The sequence below is a fragment of the Aegilops tauschii genome, chromosome 4, assembly GCF_002575655.3.
Source record: "Aegilops tauschii subsp. strangulata cultivar AL8/78 chromosome 4, Aet v6.0, whole genome shotgun sequence".
NCBI lineage: Eukaryota > Viridiplantae > Streptophyta > Magnoliopsida > Poales > Poaceae > Aegilops > Aegilops tauschii.
In genome coordinates this window covers 122150582-122169771 of record NC_053038.3, presented here as the reverse complement: position 1 = coordinate 122169771, position 19190 = coordinate 122150582, and positions in this window count along the sequence as shown.

Here is a 19190-nt window from a genome sequence, read left to right as displayed (position 1 = left end):
TTGTGTGGTGTCTCCTATTGGTTTGATAAATTTTGGTTCTTAACCGAGGGAAATACTATCTACTACTATAAACATCACCCTTCCTCTTTGAGAAAACCCATCACCTATCACAAGTAGCAGGGTGGTAGGCATCGCAGAGCCTGGGTGCGTGGGCTGGAGGCGTACGTCAAGGTCATCTGTGAGCTTCTTAATGATGGTGAACTTGTCAAGGAAGCCAACGAGGGCCTCATCAAACAAGGGTACGAAGATGTCGTCCAAGAGGCCTCTCGCCCTGGCGGCTGCAAGCACCACCTGGAGATGTTTCTCAGTGCTGGGCCGCAGGCCGGCATCATGGACCATTTGGCACAGTCGGCTGATGCTCGCACACATCACCTCCATGGGTCTAGCATATTGTCACTTGATCTTGCGATTGGAGTGATCACTTTTGCCCTTGGTCCAGGTGTGTAGGTACGTACAATATCGTAGAAGGATTGGGCTGGTGGGGAACCATTATATGAGAAGCACAGACTGCGTTGCATTCACGTGTGTGTTGGCCATCTACTCAATCCATACTAGTAGTAGTATACTAAATGACATCGACTGGTTGCATATTGCTTCTACCATTATTACTTCCCTCAACATGTGAAGGAGGATGCATCATTGGCCGTTCTACGTATCGGGAACAGCTTCTCCTCGCCTTTTTACCCTCATTCAAACCGTATCAGCTTCGAGTGGTCATCAATTTAACTAATAAAATAAAATTTATATGTAACAAAACCTCCCTCCTTTCTGGCTTAAAGGGTTCATCTAAATTTTTCGGATTTCCACTACATTGAGCTCATTTTGAGTCCAACTGAGTTAAAGTGCTTTGACTCTCACGCCACATTTAATTCATAGAAATAAGAGATAGGGAATTAGTGGTCATGCATGCATCTTATTCCAATGCACCATGTGTTCGAAATATGCCCTAGAGGCAATAATATTGTATTATTATATTTCCATGTACATAATTATGAGTTTATATTCTATGTTATATCTGTTATGATCCTGTAATGTGCGATTCAGTTGAAAACTCATATGCACGTGTGGAATGATAAACGACAAAATAAGATTCCTAGCCTCGCCTCTAAGACTAGCTCAAGTGTTATTTATTGTTGCTCGCCATGTTTTCTGGATCTTAGGATATCGTCAAGTGTAACATCCTAAAACAACATTGGAAGTATGAAGTTAGAAGAGCGATCATATTGAATCGACCCAAAATTGATTGTTATACTTTGAGATAATACCATCAAAAGTCAATTGTTATAACACAGAGTGTTTTTTTATGAACTACTACAGGGCAAAGCCCCACGGTGTTTTATTAGCAACCAAGAAACCAAGTTCAACTGTACAAGCTAGCTACTAAAGACAGGAAAGAAGGAAACAAAACTACCTACCTATTACATGCCTCAAGGGAGGCTAGCTAGCCAGGCTAAGAGCTTGGGTCTAATAGAAGCATTAACCCTATGTGCTAGCAAGGAAAAATCATGTACAAATTTACATCTCTAGACACCAAAAGTGACCCTTTCACCCCTAAAGGTCCTCCCATTTATAAGGATCCATATATTCCATGCTGCTGTGAATATCACTTCAACGAAGAAAGGGTGTGTAAACCTCCTCCTGGCCATGATAATGCACTGTTGAATATCATTGCCAGCAGACCAATCAATCTGCAAGTAGTTTCAAATCCCGACACTGAAATTGCAAGAGAAGAAGAGGTATAACACGGAGTGTTAATGTGTGATTTAGTTTCTTAGACCATGAGAGTACCGTAGTCACTTCTTACCGTATGATGAACTTTGGGGTTGCTCAACGTCATCTATAACACGGTGCTGAAACGTCATCTGTAAAACAGTGATTATAACGACAACTTACGGGTTCATCGAAAAGTTTAACAAAGGACTAGATATCTCGAGAGTGGAATTTGCTCTTCCGGCGATGGAGAGATATTCTTAGGGCCCTCTTAGTGTGATGACATCCATCATCCTCTGGACATACACAGGTGACTATGTCACAGGGATGCCGAAACATGTCAACGAGAAAGAAGAACAAAACTGATAACGAGGAGACCGATATATTGAGCATGTGTATGACTCAAGAGGATACCAATATATCTCACCTCGTGTCGTGGAAGTGTCACGGCAGATGTCCTCATGGAAGGACGTAGTTGTGGAGCCATTGCGACGAGGTTAGCTTAAAGGGGTTAAATGGGACAAAGGACACGAGGAGTTTATACTGGTTCGGCCCCTTGCGGTGAAGGTAAAAGCCTAATCCAGTTTGAGGTGGTATTGCTAGGGTTTCGATTACCAGGGAGCGAATACGCTTTGCCCAGCTTTCGATCTGTTGTTTCTTGCCCTAAGCCGCTGCCGGGTCGTCCCCTTATATACATGAGTTGATGCCCTGCGGCCTACAGAGTCCCGGTCGGCTCATACAGAACGTGTCCAAATCGGTGACTTATCTTACATGCCTTATAATACAAGTTACATATACATGGCGGTTTATACTCATGGGCCTTAAGCCGCCTCTTGGTTTGGGCTCTTTAACAGGCCTACTTCATGAACCGCCACCTTCACATACTCATGGGCTTTGTCTAGATGAACCACCATTGGGATAACCCGGCCCCTCCTGGGCACGTCATATCCAATAGTCATATCCCCAACATTAGGCCCCAGGTTGATTTGAACTTGTTCATGTCAATCTTCAACACTTAGAAAAATTGTTCTTCATCTTCCTGTGAAACATTGTAACCCGCCATGACATCATCTCCGGAAATTGCGGTAACCCGCCGTGATGTCACCTGTGATTAATACTACACATGGCCCAAATCTTTTAATAAATCTTTTCCTTTACTGACCCTTCGAAAATCGAGGCACCCATGCTGTCACATATCCATTTTCCTGTCTCCTCGATTCTCGCGCATGCCACTTATCCTTATAGCCTTGTAAATAGGGCCCCGGGTTCACTTTTCATTCTCCCCCTTTTGCCTTCTCTCCTTGTTCTTCCTCCTTGCGACGCTCCAGTGCGCCCGAGCTCCGCCGCCGTCGACCTTCTTCCCTAGGGGTGGGCATAAAAACCAAGAACCAGAGACCGGAGCCGAAAAAACCGAGACCGAAGCCGAAAAAATCAAGTACCGAAGCTTCGGTTATACGTTCGGTTAGCAAATGGCATAGACCGAAATTAGTTCGGTGAATTCGGTCACTCGAGACCACTGACCGAATCACCCGAATGAACCGAAGTATTTTTACTATATTAATTAAAGCCCATCAAGCTAGGTCAATTAGCCCATCAATCAAGTACTACACGACAACTTTTCTCAGCCTTTTCTTTTCATCACAGATGCAGGCCCCACGTTGCCACCCATCAGCTTTTTTAGTTGCACGATGAGGAGAATGTGCTCGCCCCCTGTTACATCCCTAAACCTATCTTGCACACAAAAAGTCTGGCAAGCGGCGGTGGTGGTCCCGTGGCCAGCGCCTAGTGGGGGCCTCAATCTGTGATGGAAAGTGGGAGCTTACACGCGCAAAAGGCAAGCAACCCGTGAAGTGTATCGGTCCTACTCGGTCAACCCGAGCACCGAACCGAATTTCTGGTGGACCGAATCATCGGTTATCTCTTTTTTAGTTGATCGATCGGGTAGCATATTCCCAAAACCGAAAATCAAAATAACCCGAAGTACCGAACCGAACTCTTCCAAGTAACCGGATGCCCAGTCCTATTCGTCCCCTTCGTCAACTCCGGCCGCTGCATCACCCTGAACGGACCAGAAACTTCGCGGCACTCCTCCACTATCAATCAGCATCGGTAAGTCTTCCCCTTTCCTTTTCATAGATCTGTGTTAGGGTTTCTCTGTTCGTCGGTGTTCATCACCGTTCTTCCCTTTCTCCGTCCTAGATCGCATAGCTTTGATCTGAAAATAGCACAGATCTCACGCGGTAACAGTTTTAGCACTTATTTTTTGATATCAAACCATATCTTCCTTGCAATAGATCTCATCTAAGCACCCCCACTCTTCTGCTGCCGCCACCTTAGGTTTAGATTTTATTCCATTTTTCTGAATAGCTGCTGATCCAATCTTATAGCTTCAATCTGTGAAACCTGTTTGTCCCAACACTTAGTAAAATTTTGCTCTTGTCAGATCTTGAATACCAGTACGTGTCATGGCGGCTTACATGTCTAGCTTACAATTACTCATATATCATTAGTCCTCACTTAAGCCGCCATTCTGAATATATACTGTAACTGTTAACTTGTGATTTCACCAATTGACTTGAACCGGAAAAAATTTCCCTTCCTTTAGGCTTTCTCTCTTCACAATGCCGCCAAAGACAGTCTATACATGCAATTGGGTTCCCTCCGTCGTCACTGAGGGCTCACTCAAAGACTTTGTCAAAATTAGGTACTTGCCCGCAAAGAGTGTTATGCATTATCGTGCCCCTGAACTGGGCGAAGAAAGACCTCAACCAAAGGATGGCGAAGTCATTGTATTTACTGATCACATGAACCGGGGCTTCTCACCACCCGACTCGAAGTTTTTCCGAGATGTTCTGCACTTCTTCCAACTCCATCCTCAAGACATCGGACCCAACTCCGTGTCAAATATCTGCAACTTTCAAGTCTTCTATGAAGTATACCTTCAAGAAGAGCCCAGCGTCGACCTCTTTAGAGAATATTTTTATTTGAACCGCCAGAATGAGTTCACGAATGGGCCCATCTTGGAACTTGGCGGAATCTCGATTCAACGCATAAGAGATGCCATCTTCCCTTATGCCTGCCTGCCGAGTCACCCCAAGGATTGGAACCAGACGTGGTTTTATTGCAAAGATACCTCTCCGGCTGACGAGAATCCACTGCCGGGTTATCGTGTCGAGCGCCTAGACCCAAAGCACAATCTTCCTGGAAAACTTACCACTGCTGAACAAGCAAAACTTGCCCCTACCATTGCAAAGGTTAAAGCTCTGCTAGGAAACGGGTTAACTGGCGTTTATTTGGTCAGGTGTTGGGTTTCTTGGCGGATCATACCCTTGAGTCGCCGCACCGGCTTAATGTGCACTTACACTGGTGGTGTAAAGGATCCACTGCGCCACAGCTCTGCGCCATTAACTGACGAGGCAATTAATGAATTGGTTAAGTCCCTTCTGAATGAAGATCCCGAAGATTGCATTAAAGTGGGTCTGGACCCTTTCTGCAAACTTAACCCGCCACCGGATGTGAGTCTCTAAACTTATTTACCTTTACCTCACTATCCAAATACTTTGTTAACTCAACCTTTGATGACCTTTACAGGCTAAATCTGACTTTTGGAAAAAGAAGTATGATCATGAAGCTGCCAAGAAGGCCAGGGCTGCCAAGAAAGCCGCCAAGAAGACCACCAAGAGAAAGAAGAAACCAAGCGCCTCTGACATGCTTAATCTGGATGACACCTCTGAGTCAGAGGTAGCCCTTGACTCCCTTGGCTCATTTTTCAATCATCTTATTGACACTGACTATTATCAGGATGACACGGGAGCCAGCTAAGTAGCTGAAGAAGAGGTAACTATTATTTCCTCCAGCTCAGAACCTTTGCCAAGACAGAAACTTCGACAAGTAACCTGGAAAGTAAGGTTTTCACACCCCTTGGCGTATTTAGATCCTCACTTTCTTTTGAAGCAACAGCAACACGAGAATCGACGTCAGACCCGGACCAGCGAAAACGTCAAAACGAGGTTCTTTTTAATTTAACCTCTTTTTACTCGCTGGCGGGTCTTATTTGCCTACCACTTAACTCTATTGATTCAATTGACCAGGAGATTGCCCGTTCTTCCTCTGGCGACTCATCGCAAACTAAGTTGCCAGCTTTTAAAACTGCCCCTGGGTAACAATAATTACCTTCTATTCTGTATCTCTTTATATTCTTACACTTATACAGACTTGTTACCACCTGTGCAGTGGACAAGCAAAGCCTAGCAAGAAAACAAGGGTTTCCAAGCCAGCTGAGGATCCTAAAGTTATTGAACCGGAACAGCAAGTCTCTGCACCTGATGCTTCTGAAAAACAACCAGATGACCCTGCCCCTGATGTTTCACCTGAGATTTCGGATCTTTGTATTGATGACACCAATATTAATTTGTCGAACCCTGCACCATCAAGCCCCCTTAAGCCGTCGGAGACTCATACTGATGACGTTCTGATCACTGGCACCGGCTTTACAAAACCAGGAATTCCAATAGCTTTGGCCAAGCATACTGCCAAGCAAGAGGTTATTGAAAGGCGGAAGATGAGGTTTGACGTCTCCCATTATGCACAACTGAGAAGCAGTGAGATACTCTCTGGCTACCTCAGCCAAGTACACTCCAGTCGCGATCTTGAAGTTGATATGGTGAAACAAATGCACCAAAAGTATGAGGTATGACTTCTATCTTTGAATAATTATGTACATCTTGCCAGCCCCCAAGTCTATTGGTTATGATAAGTTTGAATAGGCTGTAGACTTAGAATAATCCATAAGCTTCTGTCATAGAATCCCTCCAAGGCCGGTTGTCATAGTTAATATTAAACCGGATGTTTAAGCAATTTAGCATTGCATCTGTAGCCCCCAAGGGCCGGTTTAATCAGCATGAATAAGTCGGTCCTGTTTACCATTGTTTAAGAAAGGAGAACTTATCTGTGTAGCCCCCATGAGTCGGCTGTGATTGTTTACAAGATAACCGGTTCAATCGATATGCATTAGCCCCCAAGTGCCAAGTAGTCTTGCTTGCAAAGTGCTTGGGACTTTATTCATAAGAGCCGTTTTACTTAAAGAAATGCTTTGACAAACATTAGCCCCCAAGTGCCAAGTGTTGTTGCTTGCAAAAGACTTGGGACTTATATTCTTGTAATCCTGATATGAATGTGTTAACAACTCTGTGCTTCATGCAGGCTGCTACTGCTGAACCGGAGTCACAGTTAAATGATGCAAAGACCCGGCTGGCGAATCAGGAGTCTAAGACCCGGAAAGCTGAATCCAAATTCCAGTTTAGCATAGCTGAATCGGAAAAGCTAAAGACCAGTTTTGAGGCAGAGAAAGGCACTTGGGCTGAAAAAAAGACTGCTTTAACGCAGCGAGCTGAAAAAGCCGAGGCAGCTCTGCAAGATGTGACCACTGAACTCACCGGCTTAAAACACCGTGTATCTCAGATGGTTTCTGCTATCTTCGGTGAGTCACTTTGCTTAATCATCAAATGAATCCTTGTCGTGATAATATGAACCGCCATTGACCAATCTGTGATTTATTCAGGTCCCAGGAGCAGCAACCTTAACCAGGACATGCTTGTGAAGCTCAAAGCTGTCTACACACTTGTCGAATAGCTGTACATCGGAGCTCAACGTGCACTGGCCGCAATTTATCCAATGAATCAAGCGCCTACTCTTTTAATAGATGTCTTGAAAAAACTTTCTATGTTGCCTGCTAGGATGGATGAAATGAAGTAGTCGTCTGCAAGAGCCGGTGCTGTGACGGCTTTGAGTCGGGCTAAGGCATGGGTACCAGAGCTTGACCCGTCTGAGGTAGCCATTGGTTACCCAAGCTTGAAAGAAGATGGTGCGTCGTTTGATCAGAAGGACTTCTCTGCTTGCGTGAAAGAGATACGTCCAATGGCGACTATGATTGCCAATGACTCGGACCTTTCAAAGTACCATTCGGCTTATAACAAGGAGAACCAGAAGATGCCGACCCCGGCTTATAGAGTGATGGACTTAATCCCCCCAATCCGTAAGCACACTTTTACCCCTGAAGTTGAGCCGTCTGATCTTATAGATGACGAGGCTGAATTTCAAGCTTTATCTGGCATCGATTGGTCATCACCAAATTTTCAGACGGCAGAGGAGGACGAGGAACCGGAAAAGGATGACCCAGAAGACTCAAGCCAGCAAGGCCAAGAAGAGTGAACCGCAAGGCGGTTTATATATTTGATTCTTGGAAAAACACTTGATCCCATCTGGCTCATGGAGTCATGTAATAGGGTAGTAAATGCTTGAATCTGTCGTGCCATTGTGCATGTTTCTGTTTTGTGCAATACTGCTGATCCGCCAGTTTGAAAGACGATCATATTATTCTTATGATAGTATTGATTTATGCAGATCAGACTTGATTATTCTCCTGCACAGAAACAAGTCACAAGTGCCCTGGCGGTTTACCGCCGGGCGGGTCATGATACCCAATTAAGAGCCACTGGGGACGAACAGTCCATAACCAGGGCCGGTCTGACCATAATGCTTAACATAATAAAATACCATACCTGTGGCTGAAGGAAATATGCCCTAGAGGCAATAATAAAGTTGTTATTTATATATTTCCTTACATCATGATAAATGTTTATTATTCATGCTAGAATTGTATTAACTGGAAACTTAGTACATGTGTGAATACATAGACAAACAGAGTGTCACTAGTATGCCTCTACTTGACTAGCTCGTTAATCAAAGATGGTTAAGTTTCCTAGCCATGGACAAGAGTTGTCATTGGATGAACAGGATCACATCATTAGAGAATGATGTGATTGACTTGGCCCATCCGTTAGCTTACCACTATGATCGTTTAGTTTATTGCTAATGCTTTCTTCATAACTTATACATGTTCCTATGACTATGAGATTATGCAACTCCCGAATACCGGAGGAACTCTTAGTGTGCTATCAAACGTCACAACGTAACTGGGTGATTATAAAGATGCTCTACAGGGGTCTCCGATGGTGTTTGTTGAGTTGGCATAGATCGAGATTAGGATTTGTCACTTCGATTGTCGGAGAGGTATCTCTGGGCCCTCTCGGTAATGCACATCACTATAAGCCTTGCAAGCAATGTGACTAATGAGTTAGTTACGGGATGATGCATTACGGAATGAGTAAAGAGACTTGCCGGTAACGAGATTGAACTAGGTATGGTGATACCGACGATCGAATCTCGGGCAAGTAACATACCGATGACAAAGGGAACAACGTATGTTGTTATGCGGTTTGACCGATAAAGATCTTCGTAGAATATGTAGAAACCAATATGAGCATCCAGGTTCCGTTATTGTTTATTGACCGGAGATGTGTCTCGGTCATGTCTACATAGTTCTCGAACCCGTAGGGTCCGCACGCTTAACGTTCGTTGACGATTTGTATTATGAGTTATGTGATTTGATGAACCGAAGATTGTTCGGAGTCCCGGATGAGATCATGGACATGACGAGGAGTCTCAAAATGGTCGAGAGGTAAAGATCGATATATTGGAAGGCTATATTCGGACATCGGAATGGTTCCGAGTGATTCGGGTATTTTTCGGAGTACCGGAGAGTTACGGGAATTCGCCGGGGGAAGTAATGGGCCTTAATGGGCTTTAGTGGAAAGGAGAGAAGGGCCTCAAGGGATGGCCGCGCCCCCCCCCCCCAAGGGCTGGTCCGAATTGGACTAGGAGGGGGGGCGCCCCCCTCTTTCCTTCCCCCTCCTCCTCCTTCCCTCCTTCTCCTACTAGGAATAGGAAAGAGGAGGGGAATCCTACTTGGACTGGGGAGTCCTAGTCGGATTCCCCACACCTGGCGCGCCCCCTTGGGCCGGCCACCTCTTCCCTCACCTCCTTTATGTACGTGGCCAGGGGGCACCCCATAGACACACAAGTTGATCTTTTAGCCGTGTGCGGTGCCCCCCTCCACAGTTACACACCTCGGTCATATCGTCGTAGTGCTTAGGCGAAGCCCTGCGCCGGTAACTTCATCATCACCGTCACCATGCCATCGTGCTGACGGAGCTCTCCCTCGGCCTCAACTGGATCAAGAGTTCGAGGGACGTCACCGAGTTGAACGTGTGCTGATCGCGAAGGTGCCGTGCGTTCGGTACTTGGATCGGTTGGATCGCGAAGACGTTCGACTACATCAACCGCGTTACTAAACGCTTCTGCTTTCGGTCTACGGGGGTACGTGGACAGACTCTCCCCGCTCGTTGCTATGCTTCCTCTAGATAGATCTTGCGTGATCGTAGGATTTTTTTGAAATACTACGTTCCCCAATAGTGGCATGTGCTTAGACTGCCGGCTTAGCAGCTTTATGCAGTTTAGAGTTTGTAGAACTATAACTCCACATAATATTATGATACTCTGATGACTTAGAGTCTGCCATCCTGGCGGGTTGTAGAGACCCAAAAGATGCTTCAAATATGAGCCATAAGTAGGGCAGCTTGGCACGATGTGTAAAAACCAGATGGCAAAAGAAATCGCAAAAAGAAAATCAGAAAAATCGAGGCTTTTGAAGGCTGCCAAGCCAAAGTGTCTTCTTCGATGAAACTAGCCTGAGCCACTAGAAGGTACGTGCTTTCTGTGAGCCTGACTCATAGTACCCAATCGACATTTGAACCCAAATAAAGTCAGGTCTTGCTTAAAGATAGACTTATCAGGAGTACGCGGGGTCAGAGTAACAGCATACATCACGGGCCGATTTATCCAAGTTTCAAGGAAGGCGGCTTATGAAGCCTGGATCTATCCTGACTATCTGTAAGCCGTGCTCTCACATGACAAACCGCCGTTTGAACCTTAACAAGCTCGGGATCTTTGGTCGAATACGCCATAAAGATTGATCGTTAAGAGTTTGGCGGGTCAATCAGGATTACCCGATGGAGTTGAAGCAGCTGGCTACAGGTAGGATGACCCGGAAAGGTTATGTTCTCTTTGGTCGAAGACGCCTATGTTTGAACAATATAACCTGGTCAAAAGGGTAGTCACACTATGTTCTCTTTGGTCGAATACGCCTATGTTTGAACAGGAAGCCCCCAAGTGACATACTTACGAATTGTACTCGTCAGGGACCTATGTTTGAGTTGTGTTGTGCATCCAACTCTCTTTGGTCCCTGCAGTTTGGGCATCAAGCCTCTTAAGTGAATATGTAAGATGATGATAAAGACTCAACTTCGAGGAAGTGAAACGACAGAGGCCCTGAATTATCAGGGATGCCGGCTTTATTATATTGTTTATAATATATACATCATCAAACTATGTACATCATGAGAGCTGGTGGCTCAAGTATAGTAGGGCCGAAGATGAGCAATGTTCCACGGCCGACGGGTCTCGTCCTCCGACTTACATGAGTCCTTGTGGTCTCGAACGTCGATAAGATAGTAGGACCCATTATGCAGATTCTTGCTGACCACAAAAGGTCCTTCCCAAGGTGGTGATAGCTTATGCATATCTGTCTGATCCTGGATGAGCCAGAGCACTAAGTCGCCTTCTTGAAAGGTTCTGGTTTTGACCTGGCGGCTGTGATAACGATGTAGGTCTTGCTGATAAATCGCTGAACGAGCCACCGCGAGGTCACGCTCCTCATCTAATAGGTCAAGTGCGTCTTGACGGGCCTTTTCATTATCAGCTTCAACGTAAGCCGCCACCCGGGGTGAATCGTGACGGATGTCACTAGGGAGAACCGCCTCTGCTCCATAAACCATGAAGAAAGGTGTGTAACCCGTAGATCTATTGGGGGTTGTATTGATACTCCATAATACTGAAGGTAACTCCTCCACCAAACAACCCGGTGTTCTCTGCAAAGGAACCATAAGCTGGGGCTTGATACCTCGCAGAATCTCTTGATTTGCTCGTTCTGCTTGACCATTGGACTGAGGGTGAGCCACAGAGGAAACGGCAAACCAGATATGCTCCCGTTGACAAAATTCTTTCATAGTGCCTTTGGAGAGATTAGTACCATTATCTGTTATAATGTTGTGTGGAAAACCAAAACGGAAGATCACCTTCTTGATGAATTGAACCGCCGTTGTTGCATCACACTTACTAACCGGCTCTGCCTCAACCCATTTAGTGAACTTATCAACCGCCACCAAAAGGTGGGTCTTCTTATCCTTGGACCTCTTAAAAGGCACAACCATATCAAGCCCCCAAGTTGCAAATGGCCAAGTAATTGGAATCATCCTCAACTCTTGAGCCGGCACATGAGCTCGTCGTGAACACTTCTGACAACCGTCACATTTGCTGACCAAATCCTCAGCATCAGCATGAGCCGTCAACCAATAGAACCCATGACGAAAAGCCTTGGCTACGAGAGATTTAGAGCCGGCATGATGACCACAATCTCCTTCGTGAATCTCCCGCAAAATCTCATAGCCTTCTTCAGGAGAGACGCAACGTTGAAACGCTCATGTGACACTGCGATGGTGCAGTTCCCCATTGACAATTGACATTGATTTAGACCGCCGGGTTATCTGTCTGGCCAAGATCTCATCCTCTGGCAACTCGCCCCGGGTCATATAAGCCAAATACGGAACCGTCCAATCAGGAATAGCATGAAGAGCCGCCATCAATTGTACCTCCGGGTCAAGGATAGCAAGATCCTCCTCTGTAGGCAGTTTGACAGAAGGGTTAAGCGGAATATCCAGGAACGTTTTAGGTGGCACCGGCTTACGCTGAGACCCTAACCGGCTTAAAGTATCAGCCGCCTCATTCTTCCTGTGATCAATATGTTCAACTTGATAACCCTTGAAATGACCTGCAATAGCATCAACCTCTCGGCGATAAGCCGCCATGAGTGGACCCTTAGAATCCCAGGTGCCAGAGACTTGTTGAGCTACCAAATCTGAATCACCGAAGCACCTCACCCGGCTTAAGTTCATCTCTTTCGCCATCCGAAGACCGTGGAGCAAGGCCTCATACTCAGCTGTATTGTTAGTGCAAGGGAACATTAACCGGAGAACATAAGAAAACTTGTCACCTCGTGGGGAAGTCAAGACAACTCCAGCCCCCGAGCCTTCCAACTGCCTGGACCCATCAAAGTGAATAGTCTAGTATGTATTGTCCGGATTTTCCTCAGGTGTCTGCAATTCTGTCCAATCATTGATAACATCCACGAGTGCTTGTGACTTGATGGCCATACGAGGCACATATTTCAAACCATGGGGCCCAAGATCGATGGCCCACTTGGCAATCCGGCCCGTGGCTTCCCTGTTTTGGATGATGTCCCCCAAAGGAGCAGAGCTAACCACAGTAATGGGATGACCCAGAAAGTATTGCTTAAGCTTCCGGCTTGCCATGAAGACCCCATACACAAGCTTATGCCAGTGCGGATACCTCTGCTTGGACTCAATAAGCACTTCACTGATGTAGTAAACCGGCCGTTGAACCGGGTATTCCTTGCCTGCCTCTTTACTTTCCACCACAATAGCTACACTAACGGCCCGGCTATTAGCAGCCACATATAACAAAAGAGGCTCCTTATCAATAGGGGCAGCAAGAACGGGCGGCTCAGCCAACTGTTTCTTCGGATCCTCAAACGCTTGATTAGCAGCATCACTCCAAACAAAATGATCTGTCTTCTTCATCATCTGATAAAGAGGAATAGCCTTCTCACCTAACCGGCTTATGAACCGGCTTAGGGCCGCAATACGACCCGCCAGACGCTGAACATCATTAACACACGCCAGTTTAGCCAACGAAGTAATGGCTTTGATCTTCTCCGGGTTAGCTTCAATACCTCTGTTAGAAACCAGAAAGCCCAAGAGCTTGCCTGCTGGTACACCAAAAACACACTTGGGCGGGTTAAGCATCATCTTGTAGACCGGGAGATTGTCAAATGTCTCCTTCAAATCATCAATCAAGGTCTCCTTCTTCCTGGATTTCACGACAATGTCATCTACATAAGCATGAACATTACGCCCAATCTGATTGTGAAGGCAATTTTGCACACACCGCTGGTAAGTCGCCTGGGCACTCTTGAGCCCAAAAGGCATAGACACATAGCAGAAGGCTCCACATGGAGTAATGAAAGTTGTCTTCTCCTGGTCCTTAACTGCCATCTTAATCTGATGATAACCAGAATAAGCATCCAAAAAACTCAAACGCTCACAACCCGCCGTAGCATCAATGATTTGATCAATACGAGGGAGAGCAAATGGATCAGCTGGACAAGCCTTGTTTAAGTCCATGTAATCCACACACATTCGCCAAGTGCCATTCTTCTTAAGCACCAACACCGAGTTAGCCAACCACCCAGGATGAAAAACTTCCACGATAAACCCGGCCGCTAAGAGCCGGGCCACCTCTTCACCAATGGCCTTCCGCCTCTCCTCGTTAAAACGACGGAGGAATTTCTTGGCTGGCTTAAATTTCGGATCAATATTAAGAGTGTGCTCAGCAAGTTCCCTTGGTACACCCATCATGTCTGAAGGCTTCCATGCAAAGATGTCCCGGTTCTCACGGATGAACTCGATGAGCGCGCTTTCCTATTTCGGATCCAGATTGGCACTAATGCTTAACTGCTTAGATGAATCGCCAGGAACAAAATCAACCAAGTGAGTGTCATCTGCCGATTTAAACTTTAACAAAGGATCATGCTCCGTGGTTGGCTTCTTTAAGGATGTCATGTCCGCCGGGTCAACATTATCTTTGTAAAATTTCAGCTCTTCTGTTGCACAAACTGATTCAGCATAGGCAGCATCACCCTCTTCACACTCCAAGGCCACCTTGCGACTCCCATGCACCGTGATGGTGCCCTTGTAACTCGGCATCTTAAGCTGTAAATAAACATAACAGGGCCTTGCCATGAATTTAGCATAAGTCGGACGCCCAAACAGAGCATGGTAAGGGCTTTTGATCTTAACCACCTCGAAGGTCAGAGTCTCAGATCTGGAATCATGCTCATCTCCAAAGGCAACCTCCAAAGATATCTTACCCACTGGATATCCGACTTACCAGGCACAACCCCGTGAAAAACGGTGTTTGACGGCTTAAGATTTTTGCCAGTCAGCCCCATGCGACAGAAGGTTTCATAATAAAGTATATTAATACTGCTGCCTCCATCCATCAGTACCTTAATAAATTTATAGCCTCCGACCTGAGGCGCCACCACCAGTGCCAGGTGACCCGGATTATTAACCCGGGGCGGGTGATCCTCACGACTCCACACAATAGGTTGTTCTAACCACCGTAAATAGCGTGGCACCACCGGCTCAACAGCATTCACTGCCCTCTTGTGAAGCTTCTGATTGCGCTTACACAGACTGGTGGTGAAGACGTGATACTGCCCACTATTCAATTGCTTCGGGTTGCTCTGACAACCAGACTGTTGCTGCTGATTTCCCTGATTACTCTGCTGGTTGTAACCACATTGGTTGCCCTGGCCGAGAAACCCGGAATTTGAGCCGCCGCCTCCATGATCCGGACCATGAGAGTCGGATCCTGAACCGCCGTTCGGGCCATGGTTGTGCTGGACAGACTCCCTAAAGTGTCTCATTATACTGCAATCCTTCCACATATGTGTAGCTGGCTTCTGATCCGTTCCGTGTTTTGGACATGGCTAATTCAATATTGCCTCAAGGTCAAACCTCGTCCCTTGAGTCGGCCCCCCTTACGACGCTGGTTATAACTTCGCGCACCGGTGTTAGCCACAAAATCATCAGCCTTGCGCTTACCGTTGCCGCCCTGATTGGCTGGGTTGTACTGTTGTCCCTTCATGCTGCTACTCTTCTTTCCCTTTACCGATCTTTCATCCTCAGAGTCGGGGTCCTTGGTACCATCAGAGTCGGCATACTTGACAAGAGCCGCCATAAGCTCCCCCATGTCGTTGCAATGACGCTCAAGTCACCCAAGTTTCTGCTTGAGTGGAATGAAACGGCAATTTTTCTCCAACATTAGAACCGTTGAGCCGACGTTGATGCTATTTGAAGAATGTATGTTAATCGAGACCCGGCGCACCCAGCTGGTTGTTGACTCGCCCTCAGTTTGAAGACAAGAAACCAAATCCACGATCGACATAGGCTGCTTGCACGTATCTTTGAAATTCTGGATAAACCGGGCCTTCAGCTCTGCCCATGACCCGATGGAGTTAGCCGGCAGCCCCTTCAACCAGGTACGAGCCGTCCCCTCCAGCATCATGGTGAAGTACTTAGCGTATGCAGCCTCACTAACATCCAGCATCTCCATAGCCATCTCATAACTCTCCACCCAAGCCTCAGGGGGCTGATCTGCTGTGTAATTAGGCACTTTACGAGGGCCTTTGAACTCCTTGGGCAGACGCTCGTTTCATAGAGCCGCCGTTAGATACGGCACACCGAGAGCTCTAGAAGTTACACCTGCCTCAATTGAAGTTGTCGGGTAAACTGGCGCGTGCTGATGAGCCGCCAGCTGAGCCGCCAGCTCGGCTTCCCGACGTGCTCTACCCTGGTCCACCAAATCCTGTGCATTAGCACCATTGCGCGCCGGGTCATGCCCATGAGGTTGGTTACGGCGCTTCTCCGTACTAGAGACTGCTGGCGAGTCAATGTGTCTACTGTAGCTCCGGCTTTGACGAGGGGTCGAATGGATCCGGTCACGACTATAAGAATAAGCCTGCTGTTGTACCAAAGCTGTCTGAAGAAGCTCCCTAGCCCTTCGGGTTTCAACCGCCGTCAGAGTCTCGCCCTCGACTGGCAGAGCCGCCAATCGTGTAGCTACAGCAATCATATTGTCTAAAGGGGTGGAGTAATGACCCGGCGGTGTCACCACATGCTGAGGCGGGGTGTTATTCATATGCGGAGAGCCTGTCACGCGCGGTTGACCCGGCGTTCCACCTCCTCGCGCTTCAGCCATCTGGTTTACCACCGGCGGGTTACTGGCCCCCGCCCCGGGTGTGTTGAAGAGGTCCCTCGACTCATAAACCGAGGGAAGACGACTCCGGTGCTTTCTCCTCAAGACTTTGTTTGAAGCGTTCTGATCCACCATAAGCCGGTATGAATCTGCTTGAATCCGCTGCGCTTGGGCGTTCAAAACGGCCCGTTCTGCGGCCATCCTGGCGTTTTCCGCTGCCAAGTCTGCCTTAGCTTGCGCAATCTCATCACGCAATTTAGCCACTTCCACCTTATGTTGTTCCTGGTTGTCTGGGGTTACATCAACCTCCATCATAGTCGCCAGAGCTTCTAACAGATGACAAAACTTGAGCCGGCGGGCGAGCTGAGCCGCCAGCGCCTGTCGCCGTCACCGCCGCTGCACTAGAAGTCATAGCCGCCGCGGCTGTCGAACCAAGAACCGGCTGGGTGCCAGCCATGAAGATCGCCACCCTGTTCGGCGGCTCACGGGGGTCCGGAATACTGTCGCCATCCGAACAGCCCCCAAGCCGTCCGTCTTGTAGCTGATACATTGAGTTGGTCTCGCCCGTGGACGACTCATCATCAGAGTAGATGGCCATCTCACCGCCAGACACAGAGCCTTCCAACTCCGCCCCATGGGTGAACCCAACGAAGACACGCTTCACGGCGGGTCGAACTCGGGCGGGTCGTGCACGCTGAGCCGTCTCGATGATGTCGGTGCAGATGTCCGGCTCAGGGCCCGGTTCGCCGATCTTGCCGATGAAGACGTGGATTCCGCCGAAGGGGACCCGATACCCATACTCAATTGAGCCGGCCTCGGGGCCCCAGCCTGCATCGTCGATGTAGAGCTTGCCGCGACGACTCTTGGTCATTCGTCCCACAGCGTATCCCTTGATCCCTTCGAAGCTGCCCTTTAAGAACTCAAAACCACCGTGCGTTGGTCCCACGGTGGGCGCCAATTGTCGTGGAAGTGTCACGGCAAATGTCCTCATGGAAGGACTTAGTTGTGGAGCCATTGCGACGAGGTTAGCTTAAAGGGGTTAAACGGGACAAAGGACATGAGGAGTTTATACTGGTTCGGCCCCTTGCGGTGAAGATAAAAGCCTAATCCAGTTTGAGGTGGTATTGCTAGGGTTTCGATTACCAGGGAGCGAATATGCTTTGCCCAGCTTTCGATCTGTTGTTTCTTGCCCTAAGCCGTTGTCGGGTCGTCCCCTTATATACATGGGTTGACGCCCTGCGGCCTACAAAGTCCCGGCCGGCTCATACAAAACGTGTCCGGCTCGGTGACTTATCTTACATGCCTTATAATACAAGTTACATATACATGGCGGTTTATACTCATGGGCCTTAAGCCGCCTCTTGGTTTGGGCTCTTTAACAGGCCTACTTCATGAACCGCCACCTTCACATACTCATGGGCTTTGTCTAGATGAACCGCCATTGGGATAACCCGGCCCCTCCTGGGCGGGTCATATCCAATAGTCATATCCCCAACACCTCGGGTTTTGTAAAGTGTATCGCGAAGCAAAGGGAATAGCACATGATAACCAAAGGTTCACTTGAATGTCATTCATGTCATCATAGGGATCGATATGGATGCCCACGGTTTCGCTATCGGTCATTGAACAAAGGGGTTTTGTTCATGTCTATGTTTTACCAAACCTACATGGTCACAAGCTTAAGATAATCACGATCCGCTGAGTGTTGGTAGAATGGGAGTAACGAGGAAATATTTTTAAAATTGTTTCATTAATATTTAAAATAGTTTCGAGAGGAACCAGAAGCATTTCGGGATCACCGGAAGAGTTTCAGAGTTTATCAGACGATACCGGATATTACCGTCGCTCATCGTGGACATATTATCGTCGCTCATCGTGGGCCATGTCCCGTCCATCTCCGAGGAGCAAGGGATACCCCACCGAGTTCACATGGAGTAAGAATGGTATGCGTTTATTGAAGGTAGACGCATTTCAAGTAACATCATTGTTGCTCAAGAAATAGCACATTCGTTCTCTTTATCTTCTTGGGATAGCCAAGATTTTATGTTCAAAATAGATTTGGCTAAAGCTTTCGACGGGTTAGAATGGCACTTCATCACCTCGGCTTTGCAACGTAAAGGGTTGCATGGCCATTTCATAAAGCTTATCCATGCCTGTATCTCCTCGCCAACTTTTTCTGTTAACATAAATGGACAATCTTTTGTGCACTTTAAAAGTAGTCGAGGTATCGGGCAGGGGTGTCCCCTCTCTCCTTTGCTATTTGTGCTTGCAGTGAATGAACTGTCGTTGGCACTTCAGGACGCACTTCAATCCAACCACCTGGCAGGTATCTCACTTTGACCGGAATGCCCTCCTATCCACTCTTTAATGTTTGCCGATGATTTGTTGGTTTGTGGAAAAGCTAACGTACATGAGGCATCTACTATTTCCAATAATTTTACATCATTTTTGCCAGCATTCGGGTCAGCTCCCCAATTGGAACAAATCTGCCATTCTTTTTAGGAAAAATGTGTCTTTGTAGGCTAAACAAGATCTCAAGCAATTTTTTCATGTGCCAGACTTGGATGCCAGCACCATTCATCTTGGTCATCCACTCATCCTGCCTGCAAAGGAGAGATCTGCAG